Source organism: Ailuropoda melanoleuca, chromosome 18, assembly GCF_002007445.2.
Source record: "Ailuropoda melanoleuca isolate Jingjing chromosome 18, ASM200744v2, whole genome shotgun sequence".
In the NCBI taxonomy this organism is placed as follows: domain Eukaryota; kingdom Metazoa; phylum Chordata; class Mammalia; order Carnivora; family Ursidae; genus Ailuropoda; species Ailuropoda melanoleuca.
Genome location: NC_048235.1, coordinates 28,314,483 through 28,329,118, shown reverse-complemented (window position 1 = coordinate 28,329,118; position 14,636 = coordinate 28,314,483). Strand labels below are relative to the sequence as shown.

Below are 14,636 nucleotides of genomic sequence, written 5' to 3'. Positions count from 1 at the left end.
TAGGAGTACCTCTCGATATACCCTGTACACTCTATCTACTAGCCTATTAGACTACTTAATTTTCTTGAAGAGAATCGTTTTAGGACTCTTGTAGTTGCAAGTGACAGCTAGTCTAACTGGCTTAGGAAGAAAAGGGCAAGGACACACTTAAAATGAAGAATGTTGCCAGGATACTTTGTCTATTTTTGTCTGTGCATTATATTGCATGTCATCTTTACTCTTTGAAGCAGGTCTCTTTTACATGGCTGGATCCATGATTATTAGCAGCATTTTACAGCATGTGTTTAATTTTGCCAACAAAAGTATTCTCCTTCTTTCCTAATTTTGAATTTATTATATTCTGGGCGGAACTCTGATTTGTATGACTGAGAGATGGAATACTGTAACTGTCAGCACTCACTTGGTTGAAATGCAAAGAGGGAAAGTTCCCTCAAGACGAGTAAGATACAGTTCTCATAGAAAAAGGGTTCTTCAGTGGATAAATAGATATTCATCTCTTTGTTGCCAGCATACACACACACCCTTTCTCCAGCCAGTTCAAACAAAGCTTTTGGTGAACACAGTACTATTTTCCATTTATAACTACAGATACACTTATCTCTGTCCCACATGTCATGCCTAGGAGCAGCTCCCATCTCCAAGGTTTAAATTTGCTGTTCAGTGTCCATTTTCCCTAGTAAATTCACTCTATAGGCTAAATGAAAAATATGGAAATATCTGACATACTTCAGATAAAGTACTAGAAGCAAAAAGCAGAATAACTGCAGTTTAAAATACCAGTTCAGGAAAGACAAAAAAGGAAGCAAAACAGCAATCACTGATTCAGCATATTTTACTACATTCTGCAAAGTTAACCTACTTGAGCATCTTTTCATTGATTCACTTCCCTAGCAATGGATTGACATAATTGATTAACTTATTCCAGAGAGTCCCCAGGTTCAGCCTACCTGTCTTGTTTCCCTGGGCCACTTCTAAGGATTATTGGAGAGAGTTCCCTTGCTGGAAGCTCTACTCCCTTAGCCCACTTTATATGAGTACAGGTACAAAACCTGGGAGTTGCTTAGTAGTTGAACCATCATAGACCTTTTATATCACACTAGATTTTCCTGCCAGTATAATTCCTTTAAAGCCTTAGTTAACTGTTTAGAACTTCAGATTCATTAAAGCAGTTTTAAGTGTCATGGGACTTTATCTTTTTAGCAACTTAAGAATTTCTGCCTAGGTGAGACACTTCCCCCAAAGACCAGCACAGGCCCCTGCCCACATCATGTCCCTAAAGCCTGAGTTTTAAAAGTCAGCCGTCTTGGCTGGGATACAGCTCAGAGGGCACTGCACTGTTCCTGGAGAGAAGTCAGACAAACAACCCAGAGGCAGACTGTAGAAACAGCAGTCTGAAAAACACCTGGAACAAACAGTGGGGAGATTATTCTCTCTTCTTGGCATGCCTCCCTGAGAGACAGCATGCACAGACACTTCTCTCCAGGAACAGAGGAACTAGCTGGGGCCATTTCCTCTACTGCCCCTCATCATAAACACAGAGCCACCTGTGGTGAGCAGCACAGTGCCCACACTGGCTGTCTAACCTGCTTACACCAAGTCTCACATCCCTGCAGTCTGGTAGTACTGCCCTTCTCAGTGAAGCTTGCCTCAGTCCCAGTGCTGCAGGCCCTTTCCACAGAACACCAGCAGAAGCCCCTGCCCACACCACAGCTCCTGACCAGAGAGTTCTGCTTGGCTTCAGTTCAAGTGGAAGTATCAGGTCTCATTTAACACACAGACCAAAGCATACCTAGTTAAAAAGTGCCACATTCTAGCCAAGGACCAGACACTTCCCACTGCAGGCAAGGTGAGCCCCTGCAGAAACCAGCCTGAAGGATACAGCAGCCAAAACACAGTAGCAGAGGGCATGCAGCACACACCAGGGACATTATCTGAAGTACCAGACCCTGGACCTATATGAGCTCTTCTTCATAAAGCCATGACTCTCAGGAGCAGGAAACATACAGGCTTTTCTAACACAGAGAAGAAGAGAGACTTAGACAAAATGCCAAGACAGAGGAATTTATCCCAAATGAGAGAATAAGATAAGGGCACAGCCAGAGATCTAAGCAGAACAGATGTAAGTAATATGACTGATGGAGAATCCACTGCAGCAATTATAAGTTACTTGGTGGCTTGAGAAAAGAATGGAAGACCAGGGAGACCCTGACCGCAGAGATAAANAAAAAAAAAAAAAAAAAAAAAAAAAAAAAACACAATCATCAGAAATAAATTCAATAACTGAGATTCAAAACAGGCTTGATGCAACGAACACAAGGATGGAAGAAGCAGAGGCACGAAGAAGTGACATACAAGATCAAATAATGAAACAGAAGCTGAACGAAAGAAAGAATTTTGCAGTACGAGAATATACTTAGGGAACTCAGTGACTCCATCAAATGTAGTAACATTCATATTATAGGTGTACTAGAAGAAGAAGACAGAGAAAAGAGGACAGGAAATTTATCTGAGAAAATAATATATGAAAACTTCCCTAATCTGGGAAAGGAAACAGGTATCCGGATCTAGGAGGCACCAAGAACTCCCATCAAAATCAACAAAAGCTGGGGTGCCTGGATGGCTTAGTCGGTTAAGCCTCTGACTCTTGATTTCAGCTCAGGTCATGATCTCGGGGTTGTGAGACTGAGCCCTGTGTTGGGCTCTGTGCTCAGCGGGGAGTCTGCTTGAGATTCTCTCTCTCTCCCTCTGCCCCTTCCCCCCCACACACACACTGTCTCTCAAATAAATAAATCTTTTAAAAAATCAACAAAAGCTGGCCAAGAACATGACATTGTATTTAAATTTTGCAAAATATACTGATAAAGAGAAAAGTCTTAAAAGCAGCAAGACAAAAAGAAGTCCCTAACTTACAGGGAAGACCCACGAGGCTAGTTTCAGATCTCTCAACATAAATTTGGCAAGCTAGGAGGGAGTAGCATGATATATTCATAGTACTGAATGGGATAAGTCTGCAGCCAAGAATACTCTATCTAGCAAGCCTATAATTCAGAATATAAGGAAAGACAAAGAGTTTCCCAGACAAAGAAAACTAAAGGAGTTTGTGGCCATTAAACCAGGCCTGCAAGAAATATTAAAGGGGACTGTGAGTGGAATGAAAAGACCAAAGTGACAGAGACAAGAATGTAATAGAGAAAATCTCCCAAAACAACAAAACAAGATATAAAATGGCACTAAATACATATCTGTCGATAATTACTCTAAATGTAAATGGACTAAACACTCCAATCAGAATACACAGTGTCAGAATGTATTAAAACAAGAAGATCCATTTATATGCTGCCTACTAGAAATTCATTTTATACCTAAAGACACCTGCGCATTGAAATTGATGGAATGGAGAACTACTTTTCGTGTAACTGGACATCAGAATAAAGCCAGAGTAGCAATACTTCTATCCGACAAACTAGACTTTAAACTAAACACTATAAGAAGAGATGAAGGGCATTATATCATAATAGAGGGGATGATCTAAAAATAAGATCTAATAATTGGAAGTGTTTATACACACAACATGGAGGCATCCAAATATATAAAACAATAACAAACATAAAGGAACTCATTGATAATAATACAGTTAAGAGTAGGGTACTTCATCACCCCACTTACATCAACAAATAGATCATCTAAGCAGAAGATCAACAAGGAAACAATAACTTTGAATGACACACTGGACCAGATGGACTTCACAGATATATTCAGAATATTTCATTTCTAAAGCAGCAGAATACACTTTAATGCAGGTTCTTTTTGAGTGCACATGGAACATTGTCCAGAATAGATCATATACTAGGTCATAAATCAGGCCACAACAAGTACAAAAAGATTGAGATCATGCCATGCATCTTTTCTGACCAGAGTGCTATGAAACTTGAGGTCAACCACAAAAAAAAAAAAAAAAAAAAAAAAAAAAAAAAAAGGAACGACCACAAACACATGGTGGTTAAACAACATGCTACTAAACGATGAATGGGTCAACCAGGAAATCAAAGAAGAAATAGAAATGTATGTGGAGACAAATAAAAATGAACACAACATCCAAAACCTTTGGGATGCAGGAAAAGCAGTGGTAACAGGGAACTATGTAGCAATACAAGGCTCAAGAAGCAAGAAAAATCTTTAACAACCTAACCTTATTTCTAAAGGAGCTAGAAAAAGAACAATAAATGGAGCCTAAATCCAGCATAAAGAAGAAAATACTAAAGATTAGAGCAGAAATAAATGATATAGAAACTAAAAAGAAAACAATGGAACAGATTGATGAAACCAGGAACTAGTTCATTGAAAAAATGAATAAAATTGACAAGCCCCAAGCCAGACTTATCAAAAAGAAAAGAGAAAGGAAATAAATAAGTAAAATCAAAACAAGAGACAAAAAAATAACCACCAACACCACAGAAATAAAATTATAAGAAAATATTATGAAAAACTATATGCCCACAAATTGGACAAACTGAAAGAAATGGATGTATTCCTAGAAACATGTGAACCACCAAAACTGAAACAGGCAGAAATAGAAAACTTGAAGGGACCAATAACTAGCAAAGAAATTGAATTAGTCCAGGGCTAGGTGGCCTCATGGGTCAATTCGACCAAACATTTAAATGACAGTGATTACCTTTTCTTCTCAAATTATTCAAAAAAAAAAAAATAGAAGAGGTGGGAAAACTTCCACATTCATTCTTTGGGGCCAGAATTGCCCTGAATTCAAAAATAAAGACTCCACTAAAAGAGAGAACTAGAGGCCAATATCCCTGATGCTTATAGATGTACAAGTTCTCAATAAAGTAGTAGCAAACCAAATCAAACAGTACGTTAAAAAAACCATCCACCACTATCAAGTGGGATTTATGCTTGGCCTGTAAGGGTGGTTCAGTATTAGTAAATCAACCAAAATGATACACCACATTAATAAAAGAAAGGACAAGAACCATATGATCCTTTCAATAGATGTAGAAAAAGCTTTTGAAAAAAATGTATCACATACATTCATTATAAAGAACTCACAACAAAGTAGTGTCAGAGGGAATATACCTCAACATAGAATAAAGGACATATATGAAAAACCCACAACTAATATTCTCTTCCATAGAGAAGACCTGGGAGCTTTTCCTCCATGGTCAGAAACAAGGCAGGGATGTCCACTCTTACCACTATTATTTAACATAGTACTGGAAGGCCTAGCCACAGGAGTCAGTCAACAAAAAGAAATAAAAGGCATCCAAATCAGCAAGGAGGAAGCCAAACTTTCACACTTCACAGACAACATGATATTCTATGTAGAAAACGCAACAGACTCCACAAAAAAATTGCTAAAACTCATACATGAATTCAGCAAAGTCGCAGGATATAAAATCCATGTACAGAAATCTATTGCATTTCTCTATGCCAGTAATGAAACAGTAGAAATCAAGGAATTGATCCCATTTACAATTGCACCAAAACCTGTTAAGTAAGATATCTAGGAATAAACCTAACCAGAGAGGTATTCTGGAAACTATAGAACACTTATGAAAGAAATTGAAGTTTGAGACCCTTACAACAGGTTACTTTCTTTTCTATTTTCCTAGCATCTGTGCTATATCATTTGTTTTCCTTGTGTATAAAACTCATAGTACATTGTGATTATTTTTGCTTTAAATAGAAATGTAGTTTTTACTTTTACCCACACATTGACTATTTCTGGCATACTGAGTTTCCTTTTGCATTTCCAAATTTCCATTTAGTATCTTTTCTTTTTCTGCTTAAATCATTTCCTTTAATATGTCTTGTAGTAAAGTCCTGCTAGCAAGACATGTTCTCATATTTTATTGGCTTTAAAAAAAATGTACACTGCATCTTAATTTTAGGAATTTTTGATTACTGGTTGTAGAATTATTTGGCAGTATTTTCCTTTTCCTTCAGTAATTTAAAAATGTTCTATTTTTCAATGCCCTGTGTGGTTTCAGACAAAAAGCCTGCTGACATTATTTATTTCTCTTTACCTGCCATGTTTTTATTTTCTCTCTCTGGCTACTTTCAGGATTTTTCTTTTTCTTTTTGATTTTCAGCAGTTTTATTATAAGCTGCCTTATTGGGTTTTTCTTTTTGTTTTTCTTGTCTGGTGTTGATTGAAGTTCTTGTATTCACCAGGTTATATTTTTCACCTATTATGGAAATCTATTAGCCATTATTTCTATAGCACCCACTCCCCTTTCTAGGATTCTCCTTTCCTATATATATGACTACTTGATATTACACAAAAAGTTCATTAAGGCTCTGTTCAATTTTTTTCCAAATCTTTTTTATACTTTAAGAACTTTTTTTGCATGTCTTCAATTTTACCACAGTATTTGTCATTGCATATATAGTATTTTTTTTTTATGAGAGAGTGGAGGGAGGGGTAGAGGGAGAGGGGAGAGAGAATCTTAAGCAGCTCTATGTCCAGCACGAAGCCCAACTCTGGGCTTGATCTCATATCCCTGAGATCGTGACCTGAGCTGAAAACAAGAGTCAGGCACATAACCGACTGAGCCACCCAGGTGCAACATATATAGAGTATTCTTTATTTTTGAAACTGCATCTTCAATCTTTTCTATCCTCCATTTCTCTCATTATCAAGTTTCTGTTTCTCTTAATGTCCTTGAACATATTTTTCATATATATCATAGCTATATTAAGGTCCCTCTCTTTGATTCTTTTCTCCCTGTGATTTCCAGGACTGTTACTTTGATTAATTTTCCTGCTACCTCTAGGTTATAGTTTTCTTTTTCTTTGCGTTCCTAGTAACTTCTATTTGAATGCCAGATGTTGTGACATTTTGGGAGACTGGATTTAGTTATATTCCATTAAAGAATGTTGTATTTTATCCTATTGTATAGATAAGTAGCTTATGAATTAACTGGATCCTTTAGAGGCTTGCCTTTACTCTTTGTCAAGGTATATCCAAATCAGCCTTTTTTCTGGAACTTATTTGGCTTCATAATGGAGAGCCATTATTACTCTTTAGCCTCCAATGCCCTAGTATTACACAGTCTTTCTCTCCTCTGATGAAAATACAGACTATTTCTACCCCCACATGAGCTTTTGAAATTGTTCATTCCACTACTGTTTGGTTATTTTTTTCACATGTGACCACATCAGTGCTGTAGCCAAGACCTGAGAGTTCCTCTGCAGATCTCCAGCGCTATCCTCTTGTGTAGCTTTCCTCTCTTTTGTACTCCGATCAACAAATTCTAGCCACCTCAGCCTCAGAAAAGTCAGCACAAGTTCCAAACTCTATTTCAGTACCCTCTTTCACTATTGGATCTTAGATACTTCCTTCAAGCAGTTATCTGGTCTTACCTCTTTTGTTCCTTTCTCTTTAGAATCAGTTCAAAGCTGCCTATTGTACAATATCTGGAAACTTTTGTTTCATATGTATTGTTCTGTTTTCTAGTTGTTATGAAAGGAGAGAAGTTTTTGTAGCAATTAACCTTTTTCATGGACATAAGGAGAACTAAACTGATTGCTGATTGCTTTTGTTAAGAAATTTTTTCTAGTTGCCTCAGACCTCAAGACTTAATATTTACTGAGCTTTAAAAGTGAAATGGAATTCTAATATCAAGCTCAATAGAGAAGAACTGAGACTTTTCTTCTGTGGTCAAGGACAAGACAGTGATGTCTACTCTCACCGATATTATTTAACATAGTACTGGAAGTCCTAGCCACAGCAGTCAGTCAACAAAAAGAAATAAAAGGCATCCAAATCAGCAAGCAGGAAGCCAAACTTTCACACTTCACAGATAACTTGATACTCTATGTAGAAAATTCAACAGACTCCACAAAAAAAATTGCTAAAATTCATACATGAATTCAGCAGTCACAGGATATAAAATCCATGTACAGAAATCTGTTGCATTTCTCTATACAGTAGTGAAGCAGTAGAAATCAAGGAATCGATCCCATTTACAACTGCACCAAAACCTGTAAGATATCTAGGAATAAACCTAACCAGAGAGGTAAAAGATCTGTACTCTGGAAACTATAGAACACTTATGAAAGAAATTAAAGAGGACACAAAGAAACGGGAAGGCATTCCACACTCACGGATTAGAAGAACAAATATTGTTAAAATGTCTATACTACCCAAAGCAGCCTACACATTCAGTGCAATCCCTATCAAAATACCACCAGCATTTTTCACAGAGCTTGAACAAATCCTAAAATCTGTATGGAACCACAAAAGACCCCGAATAGCCAAAACAATCCTGAAAAAGAAAAAGCAAAGCCGGAGCCATCACAATTCTGGACTTCAACCTATGTTACAGCTCTGTAGTGATCACAACAGTATGGTACTGGCACAAAAACAGACACATCGATCAATGGAAAAGAATAGGAAACCCAGAAATGAACCCACAACCGTATGGACAACTACTCTTCAATACAGCAGGAATGAATATCCAGTGAGAAAAAGACGGTCTCTTCAACAAATGGTCTTGGGAAAACTAGATGGCGCATGCAAAAGAATGAAACTGGACCAGTGTCCTACACCATACACAAATGTAAATTCAAAATGGGTGAAAGGCCTAAAGGTGAGATGGGAAATCATCAAAATCCTAGAGAGCACAGGCAGCAACCTCTTTGACCTCAGCCAGAGCAACCTCTTACTACTCATATCGCCGGAGGGAAGGGAATCAAATGCAAAAATACGCTATTGTGGTTTCTTCAATTTAAAAAGCTAATGCACGGCAAAGGAAACAGTCAGCAAAACTAAAAGACAACCTATGGAATGGGAGAAGATATTTGCAAATGCCATATCTCATAAAGGGTTAATATCCAAAATATGTAAAGAACTTGTCAAACTCAACATCTCAAAAACAAATAATCCATTTAAGAAATAGGCAGAAGACGTGAGTAGACATTTTTCCAAAGACGACATCCAGATGACTAACAAAACATGAAAACAAAAAACAAAAGCATGAAAATATGCTGAACATCACTCATCATCAGGGAAATACAAATCAAAACCACAATGAGATACCACCTCACACCTGTCAGAATGGCTAAAATGAACAACACAGGAAACAACAGATCTTGGCACAGATGTGGAGAATCTTACACTCTGTTGATGGGAATGCAAACTGGTGCAGCCACAGTATGGATGTTCCTCAAAAAGTTAAAAATAGAACTGCCCTGTGACCCAGCAATTGCACTATTAGGTATTTATCCAAAGGTTACAGAAATACTGATTCAGAGGGAAACCTGCACCCCGATTTATTAGCAGCATTATCAACAACAGCCAAATTATGGAAGGAACCCAAATATCCATTAACTGAAAAGTGAATAAAGAAATTGTGATGTAGGCGTGGAGAGTTAAGACGGCAGAGTAGTGGAAGCACCCCGGTCCTGCCTCATCCCTTAAACACAGCGAGGGTAATAGCAAATCATTTTAAATACCTAGAAAATTGACCTGAGGATTAAGAATGATCTTCACAGTTAGAGGGAGAGAATGTGGCATGTACAGGGTACAGAGATGTGAATTGGAGAAGAAAAAAGCAACAGTGCTGTGAAGGGGAGGAGGGAGCACTTTCCATGGAAGAAGGAGAGAAATAGAGAATGAGAGAGGGGGACAGCGAGCAGCGTGTTGGTTCACACAGGAAAAACACTTTCCCAAAACCATTGACTGGGGAATCCAGAGGAACTGACTATCACAAGTTTTTACACGGAGAAGAGTTCAGAGTTTGAAGTTTTGGAAAGCCATGCCTGAATCTGGACTCCAGCGGGGTGGGCAGCATTTCTCCTGAAGGGAAGGAGGGTGGAGACCTGGAATCAGAAAGCATTGTGTAGGGATCCCCTAGGTCACACTGGGAGAGAATATACCCCTTCCTGGGGTACATTTGAAGGAGGGCATATTGCCTCTCCAAGGAAAAAATACCCTTGAGGCACCACTGAGCAGCTGTTCATTAGCAAGGGACAGAAGTATGCAGGGAGGGCAGATAACCTGTTCACAGCTTTTCACTATGCTTTACCATAAACTCCAAGCTCCTACGCTGCTATACGACTGCTTTCCTGGGACAGAACAGCACCAGACACAATGTGGTAATGCTCTGCTCCAGAGGAGGGGAGTGGGTCAATGCCATAGCAGGTATTTTAAAATTTAGAATTTTGTATCCCATCCAGGTGCCAGACATAAAACACAGGAGAACTGTGGCGCTGGATGTGCCCACAGCTCAGGCAGAGACAAATTGAGGGCAGGGATCAGCCTGGGACACCAGAAGGGAGCTTGTTCACTTTTCTGTTAGGGCTTTCTAAATAGTGTCAGCCCAAGCTCCCCTCTTTGGGGACCAGAGAACAGAGTGATGCCATCTTTCCCTCTCCCAACAGCATGATTGGACCTCAGTGAGCAACACAGCAACCCCAGTGGAGTCTTGAGCCACTTAAACCAAAGCCCGCCCCCCTGCACCCTGTAGGTGCATCTTTACTACAGCAGGTTGGACTGTGAGCCAGAGCAGGAGGTGTCTCCCCCAGAGGAATAGCATAAGCCCCCTGTATGCACCAAGTCTGCTGATCATAGAGTGCTCCAAAGTGTCACCTTCAGTTCTGGTGGAAACAGGACCAGGCTTTCTTTTTTCTTTTTCCTTTGGAATCAGGTTTATAGTTTATAGTTTTTTGTTTATTTGTTTTTTCATTTCCTTTTCTCTTTTTTAGTATCAGGTTTTCTTTCTTTTTCTTTGGAATCAGACTTATCGCTTTTAGTTTGTGTATTTGCAGGGTTTTTTGTCCTTTTCTCTTTTTTTGGATCAGGTTAAAAAAAAAAAACACAGGCTTATTGTAGCAAACAAATCAAAGCATACCTGGTTAAATGTCTAAACACTCCCCACTGGAAGCAAGGAGGAACTCTGCGGAAGACTGACCTATGAGAAAGGGCAACCAAAACACAACAGCAGAGTGTACATAGCATATACCAGAAACACTTCCTGAAGTGCCACACCCTGGACAGTGTATTACCCCTTCTTGATATAGCATTACTGTCAGGAACAAGGAGCATAACAAGCTCTCATAATACATAAAAGACAGAAACCTAGACAAAATTACAAGGTGGAAGAATTCTCCCCAAAAGAAAGATGAAGAAAAATCACATCCAGGGATTTATTCAAAATAGATATAAGCAATGCATCTGAACAAGAATTTAGAACAGCAGTCATAAGAATATTAGCTGGCTTGAAGGAAGCATAGAAGACACCAGAGATACCCTTGCTAGAGAGAAAAAAAAAAACCTAAGAAGTAGTCAGGCTGAAAGAAAAAATGCTATAACTGAGATGCAAAACTAAGTGGATAAAGTCACAATGAGGATGGAAGAATCAGAGGAGACAATACGTGATGGAGAAGATAAAATTATGGAACATAATGAGGATGAAAAGAAGAGGGGAAGAAAACTGTTTGATCATGAAGTTAGACTTAGGGAACAAGCAACTCCATAAAGTGCAATAATATCCACATCATAGGAGTCGCAGAAGAATGGTATAAAGGGGCAGAAGGTTTATTTGAACAAATTACAGCTAATAACTTTCCTAATCTGGGGAAAGAAACAGGCATTCAAGTCCAAGAGGCACAGAGAACTCCCCTCAGAATCAACAAAAACAGATCAACACCCTACATATCATGGTGAAGCAAAATGTAAAGATAGAATTCTGAAAGCAGCTAGGGACAAAAAAAAAAAAAGTCTTTTACCTACAAGGGTAGACACATAAGGTTAGCAGCAGACCTGGCCACTGAAACTTACAAGGCCAGAAGAGAGGGCAAGAAATATTCAACATGCTAAGTGGGAAAAATATGTAGCCAAGAATACTTTATCCAGGGGTGCCTGGGTGGCTTAGTCGGTTAAGTGTCTGCCTTCGGCTCGGGTCATGATCTCAGGGTCCTGGCATCAAGCCATGCATTGGGCTCCCTGCTCAGCAGAGGATTCTGCTTCTCCCTCTCCCCCTGCTCTTGCTCTCTCTAAATTGAATAAATAAAATCTTAAAAAAAAAAAGAATACTTTATCCAGCAAGCCTGTATTCAGAATAGAAGGAGAGAGACAGTTTCCAAGACAAGCTAAAAGTATAGTTCTTGAATTCTAAACCAACTGTGTAAGAAATATTAAAGGGAACCCTTTGAGCAGGAAAGAGAGACCAAAAACAACAAAGACTAGAAAGGAACAGAGACAATCTATGGGAACAGCAACTTGACAGGTAATACAGTGGCACTAAATTCATATCTATCAATATTATTCTGAATGTACGTGGATTCAATGCTCCAACAGAAGACATAGGGTATCAGAATGGATAAAAAAAGAACACCCGTTGATATGCTGCTTAGACAAGATGGACTTTAGATGTACAGACATCTCCAGATTCAAAGTGAGTGGTTGGGGAACCATCTCATTTTGATGGACATCAAAAGAAAGCTGGAGTAGCCATACTTATATCAGACAAACATTTTAAACCAAAGACTGTAATAAGAGATGAAAAAGGACACTGTATCATAATAAAAGGGTCTATGCAACAAGAAGATCTAACAATTGTAAATGTTTATGCCCCTAACTTCAGGGCAGACAAATATGTAAATCAATTAATAATAAGGAAGCTCATGGATAATAATACAAAAATAATAGAGGACTTTAACACCCCACTTAGAGCAATGGACAGATCATCTAAGCAGAGGATCAGCAAGGAAATACGCATGGTATAATCTCAATCTTTTTGTATTGTATTTTTCTTACCCATCCATTCTGTTCATCTGCATCATTTCTTAAATTCCACATATGAGTGAAATCATTTGGTATTTGTCTTTCTCTGACTGACTTATTTCACTTAGAATACACTCTAGTTCCATCCACATCATTACAAAAGGCAAGATTCATTCTGATGGCTGAGTAATATACCTTTGTGTACAGATACCACATATTCTTTATCCATTCATCAGTCTATGGATACTTGGCATTTTCCATAGTTGGGCTCTTGTTGATAATTCTGCTCCAAACATAGGGTACATGTACCCCTTAGAAATGTACTAAATAGTATTTAGTGACTTGTCACTTACATATAATATCAACTGCTAATCACAACAAGGGCCCTCTTTAGTTCCCATCACCCATTTAGCCCATTCCCCACCCACCACCCCTCCAGCAAATCTGTTTGTTTTCTATAGTTAAAGAGTTTCTTATGGTTTGCCTCCCTCTCTACTTTAATCTTATTGTATTTTTTAATTCAATTTGAATGACACACTGGGCCAGATGGACTTCACAGATATATTCAGAGCATTCCATACTAAAGCAGCAGAATACGTATTCTTTCCAATTACACAGGGAACATTCTCCAGAATAGATCACATACTAGGTCACAAATCAGGCCTCAACCAATACAAAAAGATTGAGATTATACCATGCATATTTTCAGACCACAGTGCTGTGAAACTTGAAGTCAGCCATTAGAAAAATTTGGAAAGACCTCAAATACATGGAGGCTAAATAATATTCTACTAAAGAATGAATGAGCTAACCAAGAAATTAAAGAAATAAATAAATGTAGGGAAGACTGAAAATGAGAACATGACAGTACCAAACCTTTGGGATGCAGCAAAGGTGGTCATAGGAGGGAAGTATATGGCAACACAGGCCTTCCTTAAGAAGCAAGAAAAGTCTCAAATATACAACATAACTTTATACCTAAAGGAGCTGCACAAAAAACAGCAAATAATACCTAAAACCAGCAGAAGAAGGAAATAATAAAGATTAGAACAGAAATCAATGATATATAAATTTTAAAAAAAACAGTAGAATACATCAATAAAACTAGGAGCTGGTTCTTTGAAAGAATAAACAAAATTGATAGACCCCTAGCCAGACTTATCAAAAAGAAAAGAGAAAGGACCCAAATAAATAAAATCACAAAAGAGGAGAGATCACAACCAACACCAAAGAAATACAAACAATTATAAAAGAATATTATGAGCAATTACATGCCAATAAATTGGGCAATCTGGAAGAAATGGATAAATTCCTAGAATCATATAAGGTACCAAAACTGAAATAGGAAGAAATAAAAAATTAGAACAGACTCATAACCAGGGAAGAAATTGAGTCAGTAATCAAAAATCTCCCAACAAAGAGTCCAGAGCTAGATGGCTTCCCAGGAGAATTCTTCCAAACACTTAAGAGTTAATACTTATTTTTCTGAAACTATTCCAAAAAATAGAAATGTAAGGAAAACTTCAAAACTCATTCTATGAGGCCAGTATTACCTTCATTCCAAAACCAGACAAAGATCACATTAAAAAGGAGAATGAATTATAGACCAATATCCCTGATGAACATGGATTTAAAAATTCTCAACAAATACTAGCAAATTGAAAGCAATGGTACATTAAAAAATTATTCACCAAGACCAAGTGGGATTCATTCCTTGGCTGAAGGGTTCATTCAATATCCCCAAATTAATGAAGAAAAAGAAAAGGCATCCAGATCAACAAAGAAGAAGTCAAACTTCTCCTCTTCACAGATGACATGGTACTCTATGTTGAAAACACAGACTCTACCCAAAAATTGCTGGAACTCATCAGGAATTCAGCAAAGTGGCAGG

General features: G+C 38.1%; 1 protein-coding gene across 10 annotated transcripts in view; it reads left to right on the top strand.

Annotated features, from left to right (window-relative positions):
- The window catches only part of PSD3 (pleckstrin and Sec7 domain containing 3), a 744,476-nt gene that overhangs the window by 547,599 nt on the left and 182,241 nt on the right, over nt 1–14,636 (top strand). The gene's annotated exons all lie outside the window — the stretch shown is intronic.